Source organism: Balaenoptera physalus (assembly GCF_965194825.1).
Source record: "Balaenoptera physalus genome assembly, chromosome: 6".
Classification (NCBI taxonomy): Eukaryota; Metazoa; Chordata; class Mammalia; order Artiodactyla; family Balaenopteridae; genus Balaenoptera; species Balaenoptera physalus.
The window spans coordinates 90151821-90172608 of record NC_138885.1 but is presented as its reverse complement, the minus strand read 5'-3'; the positions used below and the strand labels follow the sequence as shown (position 1 = coordinate 90172608).

General features: G+C 40.3%; 1 long non-coding RNA gene across 1 annotated transcript in view; it reads left to right on the top strand.

Annotated features, from left to right (window-relative positions):
* The window catches only part of LOC309663430, a 355502-nt gene that overhangs the window by 8985 nt on the left and 325729 nt on the right, over positions 1 to 20788 (top strand). The window lies entirely within an intron of this gene.

The window sequence follows — 20788 nt, the reverse complement described above, 5'->3', positions numbered from 1 at the left end:
TGGAGTAAGTGTGTTCTTGACTCATCAAAGCATTACTTCAAAGCATACCCCACCTAAGAGATGAGCACCACTGGCTCCCTCCGTGAATTCTATTTTATGCTTAGAGCAGATGATGAATGAGAAATGATTTTCTGATCTTTTTGGATAATCTGGATTTAAAACTCACAGATTCTCCAGAGGCAGGATTATTTAATCAGAATAGTCATAATTGATGGTAACTCTTCATTTTGTCTCCAGAAAAAAATGTCTCCAGACAGAAAAAGTGATTTAAGTGGAGTCAGAGGCAGGACTCCAGACTCTGCCCAAGTCACTGTCTACTCTTCTTGTCTGTCTTCCAGGTCAACACCCTGATAATGTGCCTAGAGAGTTAGGGCAGTGAGACTGTTAAGACTTAGACTGTTCTCTGTTGGAATCCTAGTGCTTCCTTTGACTGGCTGTGAGGCCACCAGCAAGTTCTGACATCACCTGAACATCAGTTTCTTCATCTGTTAAATGAGGAACTTATGATAGTTTTGGACACAGGAGTGCTCAGCATTGGGTCTGGCACGTTGATTAAGTAGACACTCAACCAATGCCAGATGTTCCTGTTGTTTTGTTGGATTATTTGTTCCTATTTAAATAATCTTTCATCAAGTTGTACTGCCAATAGATGTAGTATTTCTGTGTGACAGAGTTAAATTGACCCAGATTTGACCTGATGTCTTGAATCACCAGAGACCTGGAACTGTAAGATATTTGTTGTGCAACTGTGCATTTGTTGTAAGTTTCATTTTGAGCCCTTTATCGTAAAGAGAATGGTAGTTTGACTAATAACTATAGTTGACCTGAAGTCAAAATCAACTCTCTGGGTGCTTTTAAGTATAAATTGTCAAATGATGTTGAAAATAACCTCTGACTGGCTCACTAAGAGTTTAAAAATGAAGTACTTCAAATCAATGGAGAGAGTATAAACACCACCAAATGACAATCAGGATTTTTGTCAGTATTTATATATGTGTGTGCTGACCAGTCACGCCACAGAGCTCAAGGCTGCCTGATTGAGAATGAGAGCTGCCAGTCTAATCAGGAAGTATCCAAGCATCTTTGTCATAGCATTTAGGCTTATCCCATATTACACAAGAGGTGGAAACATCTAGCAGGGGGGGAATTGTGCAGTGCTGAAGAATATGGGGCTTTGGATTCTACAAACCAGGGCTCAAGCTCTGCCCCTCTTACTCAACGTCTTATCTTGAGCAACTGACTTATATCTTCTGATTTTGTCTATTCATCTCCAAAAATAATAGTACCTACTTCAACAGACCAATGTGAGGCTTAAATGAAATAAAGCACATAAAAGTTTTGGTATGGTGGGTGGCATATGGTATATGTGAGCTCTTATTGTTGTTGTTATAATCATAATCATTATTATTATTAGATCCAGGGACTCTTTCCGGAGCAGAGGAGGTTTAGGGAAAAGGAAATGTAAAAATTACTCAAAAGTAAGAAAACTGAGCTGAACATATACTAAAATATACTCCAACCAGCTTGGCATAGTAATTTGACATAGGTTGTGATGTGGACATGTGTCTTTGTATATTTTGACCACACTCACTGTTTGTCATTTTTTTTTAACCAAGAACTACTGCCAGCTTAGAAAATTATGTTGAGTTTTACCATCACAGAAAGATCAAAGACCTACCTAAGTGATCTCTGATAACTCTGTAATAGCTAATTACTAATGCAGCTAAAATGAACATGTAATAGAAGATTGTTGCCCCCTTTCCTTGCTTTCCTTTTGGAACTTTATTTTGTAATGTATAAAAATATTTTCATGAGATGTCTATTTCTCCTCATGTGCACAGCACATCTAAAGAAACCATGATAATACTGCGGACAAATTCCAGTCTAGTTGCTGAAGTCGGGTTGGCTACTGGTTGGAATTCTTACGTGCTACCTCACAGGTAGGTCTAAGGGGAGGGACCCTGAGGTCAGTAACGAAGCAGGGGCAAGAGGCCATGACAGCTGCCAGGAACACCTCCCATTCCAAGCTGTATTAGTTTTTAAGGGCTACTTAACAAATATCACAAACTGAGTGGCTTAAGACAACAGAACTCTGAAACCAAGGTGTCAGCAGGGCCATACTCCCTCTGAAACTGATAGGGGAAGCCTCCCTTGCCTCTTCCTAGCTTCTGGTGGTTTGCCAGCAATCTTTGGTGTTCCTTGACTAGTAGATGCGTCATCCAATCCTCTGTCCTCACATTAATGTTCTCCCTGTGTCTTTTCATAGTCTTCCCTCTGTGTGTGTCTATATATCCAAATTTCCCCCTGTTATAAGGACACCAGTCATATTGGATTAGGGTCCACAAATTAGACTTCATTTTAACCTGCTTACTTCTGTAAAGATCCTATTTCTAAATAAGTTCACATTCTGAGGTATTGAGGGTTAGGTCTTCGACATATCTTTTTAAAAATGATTTTTATGGGGGGACATAGCTTACCCCATAACACCAGGAATCCTCATATTTAGACTGGATGGATCTCTGAGGCTCTACATCTAGTTATGGCAGTTGAGGGAGGATAGCAGACATCAGACAAATTTAAATGTCTCTCCAACTACAGGGTCATACATTTCAATTTCTTAAAAGTAAATCTTGTCATCATGTTGTGAATACACTCCATTGTATTTTTTTGTGTTAAAAATGTAAATTTGCAAAGGGTAAACATTTAGAATTCACTGTGTAAGTTTTGTAATCTTTTTGTGGCATTTCTCTTTCATTGGGAGCCTCAACAAATAAAAATAGGCAAGGTCTTTGAGCATGAGTCACGTGTGTCTTCATGACTTAACATGACGTGAATCTCTTTTTCAAAGATTTATCCCAAGGTGGCAACTATCTTCCTTTAATATTTGCTTTCCAGCGAAGAAACATTCAGACCAGGAAAATCTGTGACATATTCCATTATTAAGATCAATGTCAGGAAAAGAGAATAATAGTTAATAATAATCACAGGTTCATATATGAGCCAGGCACTATACTAGGGGGTCTCCTTATATTACAAAGCCCCATACTGATAGTTGTTAAATTTAATGAAATTTAATAACATTTAGCAGTGAAAAATATTTAACTCATAACGTTATTGACTGTGTAACTTTGAGAATAAACATGGAAAGAACTCTTTTTAAATTCTCGTTTACTTATTCTGATTTTCCCCCCTCTTGCTGCTTTCTTCAATTACTTTGTATGATGTATTGTTTCCAAAGTTTCTCTACTTCTTGTTTTAAGAATCCAAAAACAGCATTGAAAAGGAAGTCAGTTTCTGCCCTTTTAACACCTGACATGCATTGAACATTGGCCAATTGGCTGTATCTAAGAAATGAATACACTATTTGTGCATTTTATTGAAACATACACATGTTTAAGCACTGTGTGAAAATATCCTCCTGTGTCCTATGTTTACATTTACTTTGAAACTTCCTAGTCCTTGAGGTATTTTTATGGTCAGGCACATATGCATGCAATGATTGTATGACCGCCCTTGGATTATATATTGCATCTAATGACATTAGCTTTTTTGCTCACCCCTGGGCAACCTTTGGAAATAAGACAGTAGTCTCAGTTGTTTGTGTCCTGGAGAAATGTTAATGATTAACCTGAAAAAAGAAGGATTTCTTTTACCCCACTGCCTAATTTTTCATGATTCCATACAATTGCTGTGTACCTTATCTTTGTTTAATATATCCCATGCACGATATTAACTTCTAGAACACTAGTGTACATTTATTTTTGGCAAAGGAGAAAGCACTACCCTAACTAAAGACTTTAGTTCTTTCCAGGTGGGGTGATTTTTTTTTTTATATTAAGTCTTGTCCGCAGTCAGAAAATGTTGCATTCAGGCTTTGCTTTAGTGGTGGTTAGATAAAGCATCAATCTGATTTGGATACTAACTACCTTTTGCCTGAATCCACATAATAACTAATGCTTTCCACATGTGCCCAGCAAATATTTATGGGTGTACTCCAGCGCGACGTGAAATACTAAAGAAACGTGAATTACTGTGACTGGGCTAAGAGTTCGCAGCGTCTGAGGAGCGTTCTTCATGGCACGCTTAGACTCAATGTACGTGCTTACAATGTACATGCTTACAGCTCAATGTAAAATGTGGGAGGTGACTTATTACCCTGGGGACGTTGAAGCATCTGCAGGGTATTTAGTGGAGTGTTGGGTCCTCTGTTAGGCTCGGGAAAGTGGTGTCTGGGCTAATCCAGAAGTCCTGCCTGAACAGAGAAGCCAGTTTGCTTGCCTGACGGCTTGACGTCTGAGGGTCTGGACTGGGTACAAGGATAAAGGTATAACCCTGAGCCTCGTATAGTATGCCCTCTTTCATTTGCCTAACAGCACTGTTAGGTAGGTACTAGTATTTGCTCCCATTTTATTCTGACAAAATAAGGTTAAATGCCTTCTCCTTCTTGGTCATGAATAGCAAATGATGGAGCAGATATTTGAAGCCTGGCAGTTTGACCCTGGGTACCCCTTTGTTTGCAGTTAGCTCTTTATAATTCCCTAAGTAGGCTATATGATAGAATGCAAAGTCTTGGGTCTTATGAATAGACAGCCCTGGGTTCAAATTCCAATTCTACACCTAATAGGTGGGTGTCTTTGAGTCCATTATTTAACTTTTCTGGGATTCAATTTCCTTATCTGTAAAATGAGATTGCTGTGATGCTTGAACGAGATCATCTATATTAATGCCCAGCCTGACGATTATTATATGTTCAAAAATGGCAGCTGATTTCCCTTCCAGCTACTGGCTTATATTCCATCCAGCACCTTAAGTGGGTCTCCCAGTATGGTCCTTACTTGTGCTGGGAATGGTACCATCGTCATGCTGCTAACCTGCCACTGTTCTAATAGATGCTTCTCAGATTTAGGGCCTTGGCCAAAGTTCCAGGAGTTTTGTTTCCCTTCAAGCAGAGGTATATCCACCAGACACCCTCCTTTTAAGTACTGAGGGCTGCATCTGTTTTAGACCAAAAATAATACCATGTGATTGGAAATGTTTCAGTAACATTATTTGTGTGTTTTATTGAAGCAGAGGTTACAATTATTAGCGACACCAGTAATTTCAGACATTTAAACACAGTCTTGACTTCTCCAGCGCAAACCACATCCCTGTGCAATTGTTAGTTTATCTAAATACCTTCCATCCAGACTTTAAACTGGAGCCGGCCTCTGTGGGAGGTGGTCCCTCTGAGGACACACTCTCTACCGTGCGTGTGTCAGTGGCAGGCAGACAAACCTGGAACTCAGCTGGGGGTCGCGATAAAGGTGACTTTGTTCTATTAGCTAGTAATTTGCAACCTGGCTTGGGTCACTTCCTAGTCACTGCCAATTTGGTTAGGTTATCCCAACTCCCTATTTGAAGCTGACCTTAAGGATTTAAAAGAATTAAAGGCAGGGTTTCCTTCCCTTGGCGTCTACTCCTTCTGTCACATGATCTCCTGACAGTGTCCATTTCAGCCAGTCTCTCACATCCCAGCATCTGTGCAAGAGAAGGAAACTCAAACAAATAAAAAACCAGCTTATCCTACAGACTCACAAACTTCCCTCCAGCTGTGGGCTAAACATTTTTGTTGTTGTCTTTGCTTATTTGTTTCATTTTAACAATAGTTTTTAATAGAAAGAAACTATAATTCCTTTTAAATTTGAGGTAAGTAATTATCAATAGAATGGGTAGGCATATTGTATTACTAAGAGAAGATGAGTTATGTCTCTTCTGAAAAAGGCATACCTACCACTTATCCTCACAATTACTATGATATAGGAATTATGATCTCTACCTATAGGTAAGGAACCAAGGCTCACAGAGTAAAGCATTTGTACATGATCATACACAGGTGGGGCCAGGATTTGAACCACGGCCCACGCCGTCCAAAGCCAGTAGTTTTCCAGCCACTTCCTGCTGCTTAAATTTGGGAGAGGCAAAGAGGCAAGGCTTGCAACCTGAACCACAGGCCCCAAATTCCTGTCACAAGAGTGGTGGCCTCTGACAGGCTGGGTTTTTTTTAATGTATTTATTTTATTTATTTTATTTTTTGGCTGTGCTGGGTCTTCGTTGCTGCATGCGGGCTTTCTCTAGTTGCAGCGAGCAGGGGCTACTCTTCGTTGTGGTGTGTGGGCTACTCACTGCGGTGGCTTCTCTTGTTGCGGAGCACGGGCTCTAGGTGCGTGGGCTTCAGTAGTTGTGGCATGCAAGTTCAGTAGTTGTGGCTCGTGCGCTCTAGAGCGCAGGCTCAGTAGTTGTGGCGCACAGGCTTAGTTGCTCCGCAGCATGTGGGATCTTCCCGGACCACAGCTTGAACCCGTGTCCCCTGCACTGGCAGGTGGATTCTTAACCCCTGCGCCACCAGGGAAGTCCCAGGCTGATGTTTGCTGTTGTTGTTTTTTAAACCTGTCTATTCTCACTTAAACATTAAACATGTAGTTGGACCAATCTGCAATTTGCTAACACACTGACATCCAACAGGAGGTTGTGGAGTGTGCCACGCATTGCACCTGGAGAATACGTGGAAGACATTCTCAGGAACCAAGTAGAAGATTGGGAGCTGCTAAAGACTTTAAGTAGGGGTGTGATGTGAATCTATTTGAGGTTTGGGAAGATGTTCTCCATACAGCAGTATGGAGAATGGATTAGGAGAAGGGCTGAAGGCAAGATAGTACAGAAGGCATTTTGCTGGTCCAAGCAAGAAATCATGTGGGTCTGACCGATACTTTCTCACAGCAAAATTTTAGGAGAATAACTGAGACCTTCAGTGAGTTAGTGTATCAGGTGGGATTTCTTAGTAAGCAGTCGCAGTATTAGACAAGTTTCTCTCTTTTAGTACCTCTCCCATTCCAACACTTTGGAGGAGGAGATGATTTAGTTCTTGAGTGCCACCTTCCCTTTTCAAGGCCTAACTCCTTTGGCATTGGGGGCAGAAATGGCATGTTGGATTATGGCGAGATGCATCGGTGAGCCCCAAGGCCCTGTGTCTGAAACAATTTTACCCACTGAGAAGCTCTGTGTAGCTCAAATGGTTGAAGGAGAGGAAGCAAAGGAAGAGTCTTGTTGAGAGGTAGGACGGTGTCTGGATCATGAAAGCTCAGTCGTATCCCATGAGACAGTGAGGAGGTTTTAAGTCAAGCTGCATGGAGAGGTGGGGTAACGTGCACATTTTCATTTTATAAAGATCACCCAGGCAAAACTGGAGGCAGGGAAACCAGTGAGAGATGGTTGCAATAATCCCAGTGAAGATAATGAAAGGCTGAACTAAGTTAATGGTTATAGTAAAGGAGAGAAGAGGATGGAAGAGAGAGGTTAAGGAATTAGAATTCATTGGGTTTGGTGACTGATTGGATGTGGTGTGGGAGGTGAAGTCTGAGAGGGATGCTGGATATCTCCAGATTTCTGGATTGGCTGATGTTGGTGCCTTGTTCACTGGGATGGAAGACAGGGGAGAAAAAGCTTGTGTGGGTGGGTGGTCAGGAGCTCAGTCTGGGACTGTTGCATTTGAGGGTCTGTGGGACCCCCAGGTGGAGCTAGAGGTCTAAGAAGCAGTCAGATAGAAGAGCCCAGTCTCACAAGAGAGGCCCAGGGTGGAAAGCCTCTCAGTACAGGTGTCTTTTGAAGAAAGAGGAGTAGATGATGAGATTGGCAGAAAGTGAGTGAGGAAAAAGAACCTGGTGATTAGCAGCTGGTTTTGGAAGAAAAGATGTAAATTCTCACCTACCTGCCTTCTATAAACCACTCTTTTGTGGGGTAGGGCATGTATAATGAACCTCATGTTCAAACAGCAGAGAATTTCATCTAACCTTCAGATGCCTAGTTCATTCATTCTTTATTATTGCATTTTTTTTAAATTTAAATCTTCAAACAAAATGTATCAAGACTAATTAAAAATTTTTAAAAATCTTAATTACTCACATCACTCAACTTCACTCAATATCTTCTATCACAACACCTGCAAAAATTTTGAGAAGCCATGTCATAAGACATCTGGTGCTTTCTCCAAATGTCATTCATTCATTCATTCTTTTTTGCATTTATTAGCCCAATTTTCCGCTAAATATTTATTGAGCATCTCCTACGTGTCAAGTGTTGTTTAGGCCCTGTAGTCCTAGTGGTGTATAAGACACAAAGGCTCCCTAATCTCATGGAGTTTACATGATAGTGAAGGGTGATATTCAGAAAACATAGAAATAAATAAGGAAGAAAACTTTAGCATGTCCATCGAAACATTGCCATACACCTACATTGTCTCATGAATGTAATTTAAAAGAAAAAATTATTGGTAGAATGCTGACATTCATGCGAGTACCAACAGATTTCTGGGAGCCTTTATAGTGTATTTCCATTGTTAAATTTTCTGAAATCTGTTGATCTATAGGATGAACACTCAGGTAACTTTCTTTTTTTTTTTGTTATGGTTTCTGAATAAACTCCCCCCATCTCCTCTCCTGTTAAGTGTCTGCCTCTGGATCCTGGAGAGTGAGGAAACCAGGTGCCACATTGTATGACTGGTCAGACCCTCCGTCCATGAGCGGTGAGGGAGGTTCCTGGGCGTCTGCAGAATCCACGGGTGTGAAAGCGCTCTTGCTCCCCAGCAATGCCCTTCTCGGAGCCCAGGGAGCCAGGAATGCAGAAGAGACTTGACTTGCTCACCCAGGTGTATTTACACAATCTCTTCCTTAATAACACCCATGAAAACAAAGTTCTTCAAGTCACAGAGTTAGGTGATCGTACAGTGAGGCAGTTGGGCCAGTCAAAACTGTACTCGATGAACGAATAACACGAGAGCTTCTTTATCAAAGTGATGGGTCTTTAAATGGCCACCATATGGGGGCAGGCAGGTGGCTGGCAAAGGTTTCTGTCCTGCTTTTGCTAGACAGGCTGCCCTCCAGCGTGCTGTCAGTGAAGGGCACTGATACAAAGGGATTCCTGCGTCTCTTCCCAGGCAGTGTCTTGACAGAGGCCACTCCTGCCTGATCAGGCAGCAGGTGCTGGACCAGGCTGAGCCCCGAGCTCGCCCGCAGTTACGCTGTCAGCCTCTTTCAGCTCTAATGATTCGTGACAACTGCCTACCTGGACTATGGTAATGGCAGAAAACCTCTGCAAAATTGATGTGGGCTTTCACGCCGAAGAGTGGCTTCTCATGTTATGTGAGGCAGAACACTTTGGTTCTCTTTGCCGGTGGGAGACAGAAGGTTAGGATCAAGACCTGGGCAATGGTGTAGATTTGAAAATTCAAATTTGCGGTTGACTCGACCTCCTCCCTGGCTCTGCGTGTCACATACATTTGTTTTCTGTTGAATGTCTGAGCCTCGGCTGCTCTTAAAAAAAAATATTACCAAAAGATTATCTTTGAACTGGATTCCATATGACATTAAGTAACATAGAAGGCTGACAATGAATGTAATGAGTCAGTGCTTCCACTCTGGATGAAGTAGGATAAATCCCACGTTGTCCCTGGTTGTCTGGATCAGGTTGAACGTTTTGTGTGAATTATACAGCTGACTGAAGCTTGTTCAGTGGTTCATTTATGCCGAGCCACTTAACATCCCTCCTCTGCACAGATCAAAACCACATTTTTATCCCAAACCTTGTCATTTAGCTCATCAAAATTATGAAGACTCAATTAAATGGACTTAGTTGTTTTGTTTCCTGGCCTTTAGGAATGGAAAAGATACAGCTACCCTGAGAGGCCATAAACAGCTAAGCGGTAATCAGCGAAGTAAAATATTAAACACTACTTATTAGAAAATCAAATGAAATAACGCATGTAACATGTTTATCAAGATGCCTCAATAAATGTTAGCTTTTATTCTTTATTATTAGACAATGGACTTCCCTGGTGGTCCAGTAGTTAAGAATCCACCTTCCAGTGCAGGGGACACGGGCTCGATCCCTGGTGGGGGAACTAGGATCCCACATGCCGCGGGGCAACTAAACCCATGCGCCACAACTACTGAGCGTGCGTGCTCTAGATCCCATGCGCCACAATTAGAGAGAAGGCTGCGCACCACAAGGAGAGATCCCATATGCCACAATGAAGATCCTGCATGCAACAACTAAGACCCGATGCAGCCAAATAAATAAATAAATATTTTAAAAAAAGATGCCTCAATAAATGTTAGCTTTTATTCTTTAGTATTAGACAATGATTTGTCACTAGGACATTTGGCACTTCTGTCAGTGTTCAGATGCTGATATTTTCCTCTCGTCTTCGTGGCTGGAGAGGTAGGAACGGGACAGGGAGGTGGTTCATTTGTGTGTACACGTCTGTTAGGATCTAATGGAGCAACTGTATGAATGTGTAGGGGTGCTTCCAAATGGGCGTCCTGGGAGACGCACCTCTGCTGTGTCTCCAGAGCACACAGATCTCTAAAACATGTGAAACTCAAGGTCATTTCTAATATTATCTAAGCAATAGAGATACTGGTATTCTACCATAAAGTTGAAAATGGACTACATAAAAACATATGCCTCTAGGAAACATTGTAAAATAAAAATTTCCTCTTCTTTCCTCTCACTGGATACTCTTGGCGTTCCAGGACTGTCTGTGCTATAGTCCTGGTTGCATCTATCAGAGAATCATTTTTGAATAGGCAATGGTGAACCCATTTTGGTGGCAAAGGTATTTTTAAAAGTTAAAAAAAATATAATGATGTCCCAGATATCACATTTTCTATAATGTTCATAGGTTTAAATGCTAATCTTGGACCTATTATATTTTATCTTATGTTACTTTATTTAGCAAACACTTTTATAGCATTTATTATATGCCAGTACTATTCTAAGCACTTTTCAAATATTGATTTCACATGACTATATGAGGCAATCACTATTATTAACTCCCTCTTACAGATGATGAAACTGAGGCAGTGAGGATAAGTGATGAACCCTGAGTTTATGTTCTTAATCACCATGCTGCCATTCTCTTCAGTGTTTCAGGGCAGCCATGCTATATTTCAAAGAGTACATCAAGCTTTGAGGCTAATTTTTCCCATATGAACTTGGGTGTCTTATAGGATATCTTACTAAACTTCAGAGAAGTTTTAATTTTGTAGTTTTCTCTTAAAAATTGGAAATTGCTGCTAACTGGTTGTTTTAACTTTGAGCATGCCAACTTTTTTGAGTGTAAAATTTTTTCTTTAATATAAAAGACTTTGTCATAGTCCTCCCCTACCCTCATCCCCTCAGATAATTTTAAAATAAAAAATGGGAAATGGTAGCCCCAAAACATGCCCATGACTGCCATCTACCTCTGGGAACCCTGCAGGATATACTTGGGTTGAAAGAAAATCTCCCCAGATCTGGGCTCCTTAAGAAGGTCAGGACCTGAGGGGCAAGGGGTTGCAGGTGCAGAGCACCGATGTTTCCAGTACCACTGGTGTGTGTGAGTGTGTGTGTGTGTGGTGAGGGGAAGCCTTGCTGTTGGAGCCTGGGGAGGAGAGAGCAGATCCTGCAGGCCTGCAGCAGGATCCTGCAGACAAGGCCTGCGCTCTCGGTGCAGAGGCCCTAGCTGGCTGCTGGCCCTTCATGACCAGTCTTCGAGGGAAGAAACTCCCACCTTCTCCCTCACAGCCAGCCAGTCAGCACTGCCCTAGACTACAGATGCTTGAGCTGCGTGGTACTCACGGACTCGCTCCATGACATGAGCTGACAGGAGTAAGCAAGGGGAGCTCAATTACTTGAAGAAGAGAGATGCAGTTGCCATGTATAGAGGAACAGTTAAAGAAAGAAGAGGAAGAGAACTTGAAAAACAAAACAAAGAAAGAAAAACAAACGAAAGAATTGAGGGGGCTTCCCTGGTGGCGCAGTGGTTAAGAATCCGCCTGCCAATGCAGGGGACGTGGGTTCAAGCCCTGGTCCGGAAAGATCCCACATGCCGCGGACCAACTAAACCCACGAGCCACAACTACTGAAGCCCGTGTGCCTGGAGCCCGTGCTCCGCAACAAGAGAAGCTGCCGCAATGAGAAGCCCGCACACCACAACGAAGAGTAGCCCCCGCTCACCACAACTAGAGAAAGTCTGCATACAGCAACAAAGACCCAACGCAGCCAAAAATTAAAAAAAAAATTATTAAAAACAAATTGAGAATGCTTTAGCAGTACTTTAGGAAATGATGAGAACAGTAAAACCATAATTTTCAAGTGAAAACAATTCCTTAGTGGAAGGGATAAAGAGAATTCATACCACTCAAAACAAAATTAGTGATCTGTAACTTCAAATAGAGGGACGATTTTAAACACATAGCAAAGAAATGAAGTGAAAGAAATGAAAATCAGGAGTGAAAAGATAGCATAAGAGACAAGGAAAACAAATCCAGGAGATCTAATAAACAAATTATAACAGTTACTGAAGGAGAAAGAGGAAGAAATAGAAATGAAGCAATAATGGTATGTATGCATTTGCGGTACCATGCATGTGTGTATGTGTATGAATAAATCCCTGAGCTGCAGGAACACTTGAATTTTCAGATTGAAAGGGCTCATCAAATCTCAAGCTGGATTAAAATTAAAAAATGCTCTCAAGTAAGCATATAATTCTCCCCTACCTCCTCTGCATTATTATCTATTTTAGATGGGTACACTGAAGGAGGAAGATTTTTTTTCTGCTTTGCAAAGAAAAAATAGAGTTAAGTCCAGTGCAAAGTACTTTTTTACAAGGTGGCGTTGCAACAGTGACCAAGACAGATTCAATCCTTACTTCAGAGGTTAGACTCCAGTGGGGGTAGTTCATAAGTATTAAAATGGTGTGTTATACACTATAATAGGAAACCCAGGGAGCTCACAGAGGTGATGACTATGGAACTTAGACTGGAGGGAGTGCATGAGTTAGCCAGAAGAGGAGAAAATGTTCCCAGAGAGGTAAGGGAACTCATTTTGGAAGACTTGGGAGAAATCCTTCTGGTAAGATTCAGGGAGAAGATTTGGGGGTTGTGGGGGGGTAGAGAGAGATGAAGCAGAGAGCTAAGCTAGGACCAGATCGATTAGAAAGCACTTTCGATGATTTGGGCACCATTCTGAGTGTTTTCATCTTCATGATGGCCATATGACAACCTACATTCCCATTTTTCAGATGAGGAAATTGAGGAAAGGAGAGGTTAACTAACTTGCCCAACGTCACCCAGCTAGTGAAACGGTGGAGCCAGGCAGTCTGGCTCCAGAGCCCACACCCTAAGAATGTTGACAAAGGAAGGCTTTTATTTTTCAGCACTGGTTGACCTTAGGAACCGTATCTAGTGGTTTCAGACATAAGAGGATAGTCTTGGCTGAGCTACGCTCACGTAGCCCCACTGCAGTAGCTGACACACATGCCCGCCTGTCGCATCTGTGGACTTATCTGAGTGCTCTTAAACCATGGGTAAATGATCCCCAGGCTGTCTTTAAGATAATTAGAAACAAATGGAAAATAGTTCTCCTGTATTATCAACAGCTTATCAGAAAAACTTGTGTCTTAAAATGTGCATTCAATTTCTAATATTAAAAAACGTAGTTAAAGCCATATGTTGGATATTATCACGCATCTTTGTGAAATTAGTAGGGGACCCATTTGAATAACCATTTTGTTTAGATCAAACTTACTGGAGTTTTTCTTTTTCTTTTTTTTTTTTTAAGTCTTTCCTCCCTTTTCCCTCTGACCCTTCTGCAAATCCAAATATGAAAGAAAAACTCTGTGTGTGTGTGTGTGTGTGTGAATGTGTGCACATATGTGAGCGCCTGCAATGGGGATGAATTGTCAAAAACCAGAGCCTTAGTTTTGGAAGATCATTGTTTGGAGAGATGCGTGAAAGGTGAGGAAGTCAGCAATTGTTCAAGAAGAACATAGGCTGCTGGAAATTAATACATGGTGGGCCCAAAAGGTTTCTTTCTTTTTCTTTCTTTGGCCTAGAACTTTGGTGAGAAGTAGGGGGGCTGATGGAGGAGTTCTGGTCTGCTTTGTCTAATCTTCTAGTTTTCCCCTAAATGCCTAATGACCATATCATGTAGCTCTAGGAGAAAAGCCTTTTAAAACCTCTGCCCAATCAATGCTTGGGAAACTTTAATCATTGTTGTTTTGCTAATTTTCCCATTTAAGTCATCATACGTAAGTAAACACTGGGTTGCCTAGATTTCCTGAAATAAGCAGTCCCTTGAAAGATATGCCTTCAATATTATCTTCTATTTCAAGAGAATGAGAGTCATGCAGGAGTTACACGAGTATATTTGGGAATACAAAATATTAAACAACCATTTTGTACCAACAAGGGAGCCATCTCCATCTACATGTTGTGCAGACGTGAAATTACAATGGGCCCTGATGAATGCTGGCAGAAAATCCATCAATATCATCAACCAGAATGTTAGATGTCAAGGGTTCTATGGATTCCTACAAATGAAAAAAAATCACATTTTGTAACAAATTAGTTGGCTTTCCATAGAAGACATAAGCAAAGAAGTAAATGGCTTAAAAAAAATAAAAAGGGTAAAAGTATATTTCTGATCACTGAAACTGAAAGGGCCTTGTAAAACACAGAGTTAAGCCAAGGTAAGAAAAACAAAAATCAGGAATAAACATAAAATCAGTTGATTTAGTCTGCCTTAAGTAAAATTGAACAACAACAAAATCTCTTGATTGTAGGAGCTGAATCAGCAAATAGAAGAAAAATCTCCCAGAGAATCAACCCTATATTTACAACCCACTTGAGGTTTTTCACTCTGACAGACTAGTCACTAAGTATAGACGGTCCTCCCACTGTTGGTTTGTACAACTTTAAATTTGTCTCTTTCTTTGGTCTGGGCCCCAGGATATATTCTAGGTTCAGACTGCGTCACTTTGTGCCTTTTAATTGATGCTTCATCTATAACAAAGAGGCTAAGATTTTCCATGAGAAGCTTTTCCATGCAAAACCTTGTGGACAACTCACCTCAATGCTTAATAGCGGCAAAAATAAGGAAGGCCATTGGGAATGTCACTTGCTTTGGTAAATATGTATGGAGTATCTACTTTGTGTAAGATAATTGGTTAGATGTATCAAGATAAGCAAACCTTAGTCCTTTATGGCTGTGTACATTCTAGTGAGAAGGTAAGACAGGTGAATATTCCACTTTGAGACAAGTAGGATTAGAAAAGAAACAGGGCTGGGTCTTTCCATGTAGGCTGTCGTCATCTTCCCTCCTCCGGCCCCTCTGTCCTGTCCATCTTTGTTCGTTTGAGGTTGGAAACTTAATCTAGTGATAACTCTCAAGTCCAAGGTGCATGAATGAGAAAATGAGAACTGAAATAGGGACAATAGAGAGGAAGGGATAGATTGAGAGACCTTCAGTGGCAGAACGAACAATAGGATTTAGCAGCAGATAATGTGAAAAGGAAGGGGAGTCAAAGGCAGCATCACGATTTTAAGCGAATGGTGAGGGGTTGGCAGGTGAACTCTGGTTGGACCAACTCTGGGAGAGGTGGTTTTGAGGCAAGATGATGATTTCAATCTCAGTAGTTGACATACCAATCCTGGGGTCAGTTTAGATGAATATCACAGATAGAATTTTAAGGAGGGAGAACATTTTTTTAAGTGAAACGCTCAGATCAAAGTTTAACAGACAGGTTTTCACAAAGAGATGGGCCATTTAGGATGGGCAAGGTTTTAACAAGCGGCATGATGAGTAAAGATATTGTGAAATGCCATTTTATGATATTTTGTCTTTATCCTACAGGCAATGAGAAGGCACAAAGTTTTTGAGCTGAGTGACTTTTAGACTTTTTTTTAAGATGAGATGAAAATTACAGATTGAAAGGAGAGACAGGAGTTGGGGAGAAATGCAAGATTTTTGCAGTAATAAAAGGGTGAGGGATTAGGAAACTTAGGTTGGTAACAGTGGGAATGGAAAGGAAGAGACAAAAATGAGAGATGTTTTAAAGGAGGGAGTGTGTCAGTGAAGACTGTGGTTTAGGGCTCAGGAAATCTGTTTCCAGTCCGTGCTTTGACACTTCATCACTATGTGAACTTGGGCAAATATAGTCATTTGGTACCTCTCTGAGCCTTAATTTCCTGACCTGTAAGATGAATATGCATAGCACGCCATCTCATTGCACTGTTATAAATATTATAAAGCAAAAATCACATAAAGTTCTTAGTACACTGTCATAAAACTAGTTAAGAAGGCTTTTTAGTACTAAAAATAGAAAAATGTACATTTGCCACAGTAATGATTGTGAAGAGTGAAAGAATCAACAGGACCAGGACCACTAGCCTCTGAACAACATTCGAGGTCATTCTTTTTCTTGAACACTATCACATGTTTGCAGCCAAATAGTTGTATAAGCTCATTTCCTGCCTGTAGAATCCCAGAAGTCTGATAGCCTTCCTTCATTTTGTCCTGGCTCTGACCCCTTCAGTCCAGATTGGCAGTGTTTCTGCTGAGACGGTTGCCTGGATCCGCAAGTCACGTGCCTAATCTCTTTAGCAAATGGTTGTCCAGCCACACCCTTGGAGCTCTCTCCAGAGTGTGCTTCCGTTTTTTTACAACATGGATAGGCTGAGTATTTTCCAAATCTAAAAGTTGTGGTTCCTTCTGCCTCTTCAACTTATCTGTCTCCTCTTGCATTTTACTTTAAGCAGCAAGGAGAAATCAGGGTGGGCCTTCAGCACTTTGCTTAGCAATCTCTTCAACTAAATATTCAAGTTCATTGGCTATAAGTTCTACTTTCCATTGCACAGAATACAATTCAGCCAAGTCTTCTACTGCTTTATAACAAGGACCATCTTGCCTCCAGTTTCCAATAGCGTGTTCCTCATTTCCGCCTGAGACTTCACCAAAAGCACTTTTAACTTTCACATTTCTAGCAACATTCTATACAAGGCATTTTAGGCTTTTTCCATCATGTACCTCAGAACTCTTCCTGCTTCCATGCATATCCTATTCCAAAGCACTTCCACATTTTAAGGTATTTGTTATAGCAGCACTCCACTTCCCAATACCAAAATCTATATTAATTTGTTAGGGCTGCCATAACAAAGTACCACAGCTGGGTGGCTTAAACAATAGAAATTTGTTGTCTCATGGCTCTGAAGGTTAGAAATCTGAAGTCGAGGTGCTGGCAGTGTTGGTTCTTTTAGGGCTGTGAGGGAAAGAGCTCTTTCAAGCCTCTCTCCTTGGCTGATAGGTAACCTCGTTCTCTCTGTGTCTCTTCATATGGCATCTCTCTATGTGATACCTCTTTCTGTCCAAATTTCCCCTTTTTATAAGGACACCAGTCATATTGGATTAGGACCCACCCTAAGGACCTCATTTTAACTTGATTACCTCTATAAAAACCCTATCTCCAAATAAGGATACATGCTGAGGCACCCATAAAAGTTGAATTACAAGGGTTGAATCAGTAGGGTTTTACAATCAAATTTTTCACGTGTGGATTTTCTCAATCAATCTCGTTTTCAGAGGATTACAATTTTTTGGCATTTCTCGTGTTTTGATGAGCACCTTCAAACCCAGGAGAAAGCAGGCAAAGGGAGAACTTTTTGCCTTTTGCTGAATGAGAGTAGCTTAATGGTGGTGGGGGCTGGGATGGGGAGAGCAATGAGATGGTAAAATTGGTTCCTTTTCCAGCCTTGCCATATATGGGTCTCTTGGCTCCCAACAAAATGAGCTTCCTTTGATGAACTGCTTTTCCATTTTAGTCTTTTCTCTGCCAAAGTAGAAACCCCTTCTGTACAAAGCTCTTAATAAGGACATATAGAATTTATATCTCCTAATAGAATTTAATCACAAGACTGTCTAGTAATCTGCTTCAGATTCTTTCATGTGAAAAAATTATCATTTTTTAATGGCTATTTGAGAGTTTATGTTGGAGACCTCATAGAAATTGCAGAATAGGCTCTCTATGGTAGAACAACTGAATGCTGTATAATTTTAAAGAAGGTTCTAACCTATAGAAAATCCTAAAATTCCAGTGTATTTGAACTCTAAGAATGATATTAGAAATATTAACTTCTGAAGCATCTTCCTCCTCACATCGTTATATTATACTCTATGGACTCAAAATTCTTAGGGTTTCTATACTACTAACTTAGTTGTTTGCTTTTCCTTTATGTTTGACCCTCCTTCTTGCCTCCTTTCTTTTTCACTGTGATGTACTTCCTGTTATATGCAAAAATGAGGCACTTGACCAGAAATATTCAAATCTATGCGCATGCACACGGAAAAGAGCCTGCTTATTATCTAAGAAATCTGGATCAGACACTTCCTGATTGTCTGCAACATTTTGTCAGACTCTCCGTGAGTCCTGTCATCTGGCACAGATTCTTTCCCTCATGGAAGGCCTTCCCAAGCCTGTGTCTGGTTTGTCAGTTCCTATCTTCTGACTGACAGAGCCAACTTACTCTGCGTTGATCGTCACCCCCTTCACCATGCCAAGGAAACAGATGGAATGAAAGAAATAGGAATCAATAAGATTAAAAAAGTTTAATTTCCTTGGTCTCCCAACAGTATGCCACCTTCAATTCCAAAGCTACAGTTTTCAGAGAAATGAATATAGCTCCTTTGAAGAAAAGTAGACTTTTAGAAGCCTCTTTATTGCTTTGGTGTTTGCTTTGCCACAGCCTGTTTTCTACATTTTCTTTTTCCTTTCTTTATAATTACAAAATTTATTCTGAGTGTAATTTTCCCTCACATTCACTTTTGTTTTGACTACGTGTTAGTTATTAAAAATGAGAAATATGAAGAAGCCCCACGTCAATGTATGACTATATATACTTAGGTTGTAAAGTGTAATAGAAAGAACACAGACTTTGAAGTCAAACAGTCTATGATTCAAATCATGGCTCCATTATGTACAGGGTCTGTGATCTTTGGCAATTTGTTGAACCTCTTTGCATCTCAGTTTCCTTATCTTTAAGAATATCAATCTTATTGTGTTGTTGGTAGGTTTTGAGGGGAAGCCCATGGAGTGTCATGAACAGAGCCTGATACTGTCAGCACCCACTGATGGTAGCCATTATTACTCTTTACTCGTGAACTGTTAAAATACAGAGGCAGATGCAGAAAACAATGAAGGGTTAAAATATGGAAAACCTTTAAAAAGGTGGTCATGAGATTTGGTACTTTTTCAATTGGAGTAGATAATATACTTTTTGGCACAAACCAAGAGACTGATAGTAAAGTTTTAGGCACATGTTAAAAGATTCTGTAGATTTTAATGGCCTATGAGATTTTGTGCTTGGAAATAGTTGTCTAACATTATTCAAATTATAACCATATATAAGCCCAATATTTCCAGTGGGATGTAAGCAAAAGAAGTATCAAACCACACAGAAAATGCCAGTTGATTGATACCATTGTCATAAAACTCCCTGAAGAACCACGTTACAACTAATTTTGTTAGAATATTTGGTTCACTAATATTAGCTAAAATGGTAGAGAAGACAAGGATAAGCTTCTGTCAAAGATAAGTGAAGCTAGACACTAGTTAAAATGGTAAGAACAGATTTTAATCAGTAACATACTATGGCAATAAGGAAGAGGGTCCAGAGTGAACTGAACTCAATTTGTACAGAGGGTCCAGAGTGAACTGAACTCAATTTGTACAAAGAGAGAATGAGGGAGTAGGGAGGGGGGTGAGTAGGAGCTCTGCAGGGTAGGGGAAGTGAAAAATTACAAAGGGTTGGTCAGTGTAGACGCTAACTGGGTCAGCTGTGTGTTAGCTGAAAATTATTGAAGTTAGGATTCTATCCTCCCACAGAGGCTGAGATACACAGGCTTTATCCTTCCTGAAGATTACATTTTAAAGGAATGGCTTTCAGGTCCTTGAGAAAGACACTCCTGCAGTTATAGGAGAAATGTATACATCTCCAAGGGATAGAGGAAGTAGTAACAATGGTAAGCCCCTTTTTAGTAAATGTTCTAAGAAAAACTGGTGAGTGGCCTACTATCAGGCGTTGGCTAGAAAAAACAGTAAATTATTTTGGCAGCCTTGAGCTTTCTCAGACAGGTACTTGAAGGGGGTTGGGATCATTCTAGGGGTGTAGCCTTGAACTGTTAGAAACTATTTTAGTGTTTGTTTAAGTCACTTAATGTTAAGAGAGGGGGATGGATGAAATAATTTGTGTTGAGAGTCTGTCAGTTCTCAAGGTTGAGGCCTAGTCAAGAAGAGGGCTCAGGGGAGCCTGACTAGAGTCTGGTCAAAGAGATAAACTTTGTCATTTCAAGTCAAGCAAAAATGCTGATATACAAAAGTGGATGTAAATAAAGATACAATCATTTATGCACCCAATGAAAATTTTGACCGCCAATTATGTACCAGGCCCTGTGCTAGGCTCAAACAGGCATGGAGACTTGCCCTCATAGAACTGATAATCTATAGGGGCACACAGACAAAAAAAAAAAAAAAAAAAGAAAAAACAAAACAAAAACCACATCATAAATTAATTATAAATATAATTTATTTTTTACATCTGTAAAACTTTTTAACAGATAGGTTGTGGTTTTCTTTGGCCTATCTTTTTTATTTTTCTGGCTGTTTGTTTTGGCAGAAATTTTAAAAACTGATAAGATTCAGGAAGCTATTAGGTTGAATAGTATCATAGTCTATTGATGAAAGCATACATTGGTACTATTATTTCTTGGCAACTATTTCAGCAATATATGGGGAGAGATTTAAACATATTTGTACCTTTTAGTTCACCATTTCCACTTCTAGAAATTACTATTAAAGAAATAATCAGACATAGGTATAGTTATATATATAGTATATGTTTATCACAGTATTATTTAAATAACAAATAGTTAGAAACAGTCT